This window comes from Hordeum vulgare, chromosome 5H (assembly GCF_904849725.1).
Source record: "Hordeum vulgare subsp. vulgare chromosome 5H, MorexV3_pseudomolecules_assembly, whole genome shotgun sequence".
Classification (NCBI taxonomy): Eukaryota; Viridiplantae; Streptophyta; class Magnoliopsida; order Poales; family Poaceae; genus Hordeum; species Hordeum vulgare.
The window spans coordinates 272,427,346-272,433,345 of NC_058522.1; the positions used below are offsets into that span (position 1 = coordinate 272,427,346).

Here is a 6,000-nt window from a genome sequence, read left to right on the forward strand (position 1 = left end):
GTTATGATAACATAGGTAGATACCGTATCATGTTAAATGCTATGCTACTATGTGTGACGCATGTCAATAAATAAGAACATATATGATACTAGTTTATAATACTATGCACTATGAAGGTAGTATCATACAATAGTAACATATGCATGATACTACTATATGTTACTCCTCACTATGAGTAGCCTAACCAGGCGCTTCTGGCTAAACAAGCTTGGAGACTGGTAGATCATCGAGAGAGTTCGGTATCCAGATTACTAAAAGCAAAGTATTTTCCAGCAGGACATTTAGTAGACAATGTCTTTACGGGGGAATGTGTCCGAAGTTTGTCGTGGAATTGAGCATGGACTCGAGCTAGTCAAATGTGGAATGATCTGGCGAGTGAGAAACGGTAATAACATACGGATGTGGAGAGACCACTGGATACCTAGGGGGTCTTCCCTCTTTCCTATAACTCCGAGTTAATTGCAAAAGACTACCACAATTCGGGCCGTATTCACAAGTTGGTGCCATCTTTTAATTTTTTTACAAATACGTATCAAGATACATGCCGTATTTTGAAGATCCTGTATTTCTACGTATAGATGCTCTTTCTGACACATATGATCCACCGGTCAGTCTCTTACAGAAAAAACCGGTCAGGACCGCTTCGATCCAGAAAAAACCGACTCTCTCTCTCTCCATCCGGACCGGACAGAAAAAAAAAACCCTTCTTCTCCTCCCGAGCCCACCCTGCTCCTCCAACCCGCCTCCCCCTCACCGCCACCGCCGTCACACCCCGCCGGCCACTCCCTCCACCCCACCGCAACCACCAGCACCGCCCCTCCCTCCTCCGCCCCCGCCCCCGCCTCCTCACCATCTCCCCTGCTCCTCCACCCCGCCTCCCGCATCACCCCCACCACACACCGCCGCCCAGATGGACAACGGCGAGCAGCCGGCGCGGCGCGGCGTGGCGAGGGTTGGCGACAGGCAGTACTCCTCCGTCGAGCACCAGCACGGCGGAAGGTGCTCGCCGGCGCCGTCGGCCATGACGGAGCTGAGCCCGAGGGCGAGCAGCTGGCACGTGGACGACCACATCTCCAATGATATGATAGTTGTTCCCAGGCTAATCATAATCCAACAATATTTATGATCAGGGTAGCTCTATCTGGTTCAGTATTTGTGCAGGAAAGAATAAAAACACCAAACTTTTTTCTAGATCGAAAGGAACTTAATTAGCCTATAAGAGGAACTGAAAATGCTGATATTCTGTACTCCCTCTGTAAAGAAATTCAGTGATCTAAACGCTCTTATATTTTTTCACGGAGGGAGTATCAACTTACGGCTGTGCAACCGAGTTGTAATTTTGTGACTTAGATCCTCTCCTTTTGCTGGATACTGAACTTGGGGAATTTCATGAATGCTATTGAGCTTCAGTGTTACCTTGCATAAAAATAGCATAGCTAGATATCATGTCAACTCGTGCATATTGACAGTTCTGAAGTTTCTGGATTGGGCATCCACTGTTTAATAATATCATCTCTTTTATGGGAAGTCTAGCTGCATACACTTGGATGCTTTCATGCCTGACATTACTTTGTGTCTGACAGTTTTGTTTCTTGGTATCAGGTGCCAGTTTATATAGCAGAAATTGCTCCAAAGAACATGAGAGGAGCTCTTGGTTCAGTCAATCAGGTCAGCACTTGTATAAACAGTAATATTTGATTTCTTGTAGTCTGTCTTCTGGTCTGACCATTTGTTTGCAAGTTTTAACCCTATCCATAATTTCTTATGCAGCTCTCTGTTACAATTGGTATATTGCTTGCCTACACATTAGGCATGTTTGTTCCTTGGAGAATTCTTTCTCTTCTTGGTAAGATAGACAAACTAGTTTGTGCACTTCCCCTAGTTTGTGTTCATATTCTTGTTTACTATGATAAAGATGTGCTGCTTGTCTAAATCAGCTTTGCTAAGTTGATGGATTCATTGATAAAGAATACTGTCCTAACTCCTTTCTGTTACTTTCACATTTCTAAGGCATTTTACCTTGCTCAATCCTGATACCTGGGCTGTTCTTTATCCCTGAATCACCAAGGTGGCTGGTAAGTCAAGTGATGCATTGTTTTTTGTTGACATTAACAACAGCAGCTAAACAGAACAACTGTTGTATCAGGCAAAAATGGGAAAGATGGAGGAGGACAACCATACGATTTGCTGAGATCAAACACAAGAGATATAGTGTTCCTCTTATTGTTGGTAATTTGAATTAAATACTTTGCTTTAACACATCAATGTTCCTCTATTTGCTTACTGGTTTTCACTTGTTTAGATAGGAATTGGTCTCCTTATACTTCAGCAACTAAGTGGTGTCAACGGCATTTTCTTCTATGCTGCAAGTATCTTCAAAGCTGCTGGTATGTTCTGCATGATTTGAGAGGCTCTGCTTATTAAGCATGCTTGGATGTAATAGTTTTCCTCACACATCTAATAACTCTACAGCATACGTATGAACATGCAGTTGAACTAAATGGTAAATTCAAATGTTAGTAAGCATGCTGCACATCCATAGCAGTTTGATTGGGATATTCGGAACACATGAAAAATGTAATGCTGCCCTGTTTGTATGTGATTTGTACTCGCAGGAAGCTCATATCGCAGTACTGAGCCTTAATACGTCAGCAATAGCAATAGCAATAGCAGCTCAGCTCCGCCATGGCCGCCGGCGACGGCGAGCACCTGCCGCCGTGATGGTGCTCGACGGAGGAGTACTGCCTGTCGCCGCCCCTCGCCACGCCGCGCCGCGCCGGCTGCTCGCCGCTGTCCATCTAGGCAGCGGTGTGTGGTGGGGGTGATGCGGGAGGCGGGGTGGAGGAGCAGGGGAGATGGTGAGGAGGCGGGGGCGGGGGCGGAGGAGGGAGGGGCGGTGCTGGTGGTTGCGGTGGGGTGGAGGGAGTGGCCGGCGGGGTGTGGCGGTGGTGGCGGTGAGGGGGAGGCGGGGTGGAGGAGCAGGGTGGGCTCGGGAGGAGAAGAAGGGTTTTTTTTTCCTGTCCGGTCCGGATGGAGAGAGAGAGAGTCGGGTTTTTCCGGTTCGAAACGGTCCTGGCCGGTTTTTCGTGTAAGAGACTGACTGGTGGGTCATATGTGTCAGAAAGAGCATCTATACGTAGAAATATATAATCTGCAAAATACGGCATATGTATCTTGGTACGTATTTGTAAAAAAATTAAAAGATGGCATCAACTTGTGAATACGGCCTGAATTGTGGTAGTCTTTTGCAATTAACTCTATAACTCCTAATGGGGCATGCTGGCTCAAGAGAGTATGTGATGTACACTTGATATGGATGGCCGTTGGAACACAGAGCTCCTTAACTGCACTTTTGGCCGGCCGACGTGGATATCAGTCGATATATCTGTACGTCCCCAAGTCAGGAGGAAGATTTCATTGCGTGGTTCCCGGAAAAACATGGTATTTTTTCTATCAAAAATGCATACCAGCTTGCGATTGCTGAACATGTGCAGGAGCATAATGCAGTCGCATGCAGCTTGCAACCGAACGCGAACCGGGTGTGGTGGGACCTGATTTGGCAAGCCTTTATCCTGCCTAAAATGCGTTCATTTGCTTGGAGGGTCACGGTCGACGCCCTTCCAACAAATTGCAGCAAAGCAAGGAGGCATCTGAATGTGCCAGTCCAGTGTCCATTGTGTGGTCACAGGAAGAGGATTCATTCCATGCCCTAATCCCGTGTCCGCATGCAAGGAGGTTGTGGGAAGAAATGAAAATTGAATGGCAACTACCATAGAAGGACAAGTTGATTCATACTGGTTCAGAGTGGCTTTTTGGCATCTTAGCTTAGCTACCGGCCATGATGAGGGCGATGGTCATTATGCTCATGTGGAGGATCTGGATCCTTCGCAATGACATGGTCCATGGAAAAGAGACTCCGCCTCCACATATATCTCGATCGTATTTGTGCAGATATTTGAGTTCATATGATCATTAAGGGCAAGTGCCCAGTTATGGAGTTACCTATAAGGCAAGCTCAGACCCCAGAGACCAATAAGCACTGGCCCAAGCCGCCCGCTGGATGGACTGCGCTGTCGGTGGATGGCTCGTATGTGCAAGACATTCGGGAGGCAAGTACTAGTATGGTGCTCCGTAACACAGATGGCTGAGTTATTCTCTCATCTTACCAACATTTGTTTCACTGTAAAAATGCTTTGCAAGTACATATCAATGCCATCCTTGATGGACTATCTATGAGTTTGCAACGAACCAATCTACCGATAGTAATCCAATCCGATAGTTCAATGGTCATTGCTGCATTAACTAATGATTCACTTGACAGATCTGTCTATGGTCATTTGATGACAGAAATCAAGAAGCTTCTACAGCTTCGTGGGTTTGTTCCGCTGAAAATAGATTGACATCAAAATAGTTTTGCTCATAGTCTAGCTAAAGTTGGAAGAACTGGAGATTGCAGCGCTTGTTGGTTCCATCGTGTTCCAGACAGTGTCTTAGATCTTGAATTAGCTGAGTGTAACGCTATTTCTGAGGAATAAATACCCACTTTCTCCACAAAAATAAAACTAGTGATCCATCCATTGACAAAAATAGAGCAACTTCCAATAGTTCACATATCCCTCAAACAAAATACCATTTACAAAAAGTTGGAAAAAAAGCCCTCGAACGTCCCAGAAACTGGAAATGTTTTTAAGGGATCCCGTATTCTCCCTCACGTTTACGGGAAGCTAGCTTTCCTGTAAAATACTAGTGGCCTAAAGTCTCATGATAGGAGCGTCGCATGCAACCCCTACACGCGCCACCGCGCCGCTCCACTACACGGCCGCGCAACCCTGCTTCATCCCCGCCTAGTGTCCTGCTCTGGCCATCGTCGGTAGTCCTTCATGATTGTAGCATCGCCTCCCGTGTTCCACCTCTCCTCGCATGACAAGCGCAACTCCGCCTCTCCTCCGTGTAATGAAGGTATTTGATGATTTTCATGACACGGGTTTTTCATACTCGAAAGGAAAATAACCATAATGTTTGTTCTCATATTTTTGACATTGCGTTCATTTAGAATGAACGATCTTGCTCAGTTTTTTACGAGGACAAGGAGATCGAATTGGCAGTATCTTTGTATGCAAATATGTCTAAATGAGCGCTCTTGCTCAATTTCTTATGAGGACGAAGAGATCGAATTGGTAGTGGTTTTGCATGCCGTTACGATGGCAAAAAGGAAGTGGAAGTAGGGAAGCTCAGTGTCTGGTCATCTTGTGCTCCGTCGGAACAGGCAAGCCGGTCACCAAAAGTTGTTGAATGACAACTTTGGTGAGAATATGGTATATGTTATAAAAACTTTAAGGAGAAGATTTTGAATATCAATGGGTTGTTCTTGCGCATTGCTCGTTCCATGGAAGATCATTGCTCGTTCTTTACGCAACAAAGAAATGCAGCTGGTCCAGAAGTTCACACTAGTTTGGAAGATTTTTCCGTGGATGTCCAACTACTGACATATGGTTGTCTAACTAATTATGTTGACCAGATTGGAATGGCAAAGGGTACTTTATTTACTCCCTCCTTTCCTAAATATATGGTGTATAGTTTTTGGCACGGAAATTAAGAAACACACATAGAGGGAAAATTTCACAAATTTTGGGTGAGATTACACCTCGCTAATTGACATAAGAAAATACAGGAGCTTGCTTGATGTAAGGAAATGTAATCAAATCGCTTAAAAAATATCCAAATGAGTGGTGCAACGCAATACACCTTATATTTTGGATTTTTTCTCAAAAATCTATACACCTTATATCAAGGAACGGAGGGAGTATCTATTAAAAAAATCTAAGGTCCATCATTGAGATATTCATAGAAGAATATCTCCGAGGTCCAAATGAAAAGGACATTGCAAGACTTTCTTAGATGGGTCCATCAAAAGGCTTTCCCGGTATGCTTGGAAGTATCGATTCCATGCATTGGAAGTGGAACCCTTGTCCTACAACATTGCATGGACAATCCAAAGGA

At 45.0% G+C, this 6,000-nt stretch overlaps 2 long non-coding RNA genes across 2 annotated transcripts; both read left to right on the top strand.

The window, feature by feature from the left end:
- The first annotated feature begins 896 nt into the window (after positions 1-896).
- LOC123398987 lies at positions 897-2,871 on the top strand. Its single transcript, XR_006610297.1, has 6 exons — positions 897-1,668; positions 1,771-1,846; positions 2,011-2,075; positions 2,147-2,229; positions 2,303-2,387; positions 2,616-2,871. It is a non-coding gene; the product is annotated as an uncharacterized LOC123398987 (long non-coding RNA).
- A 75-nt stretch (positions 2,872-2,946) lies between these two features.
- On the top strand, positions 2,947-4,642 carry LOC123398989. The gene is made up of 2 exons (XR_006610298.1): positions 2,947-3,441; positions 3,518-4,642. It is a non-coding gene; the product is annotated as an uncharacterized LOC123398989 (long non-coding RNA).
- Positions 4,643-6,000: the final 1,358 nt, after the last annotated feature.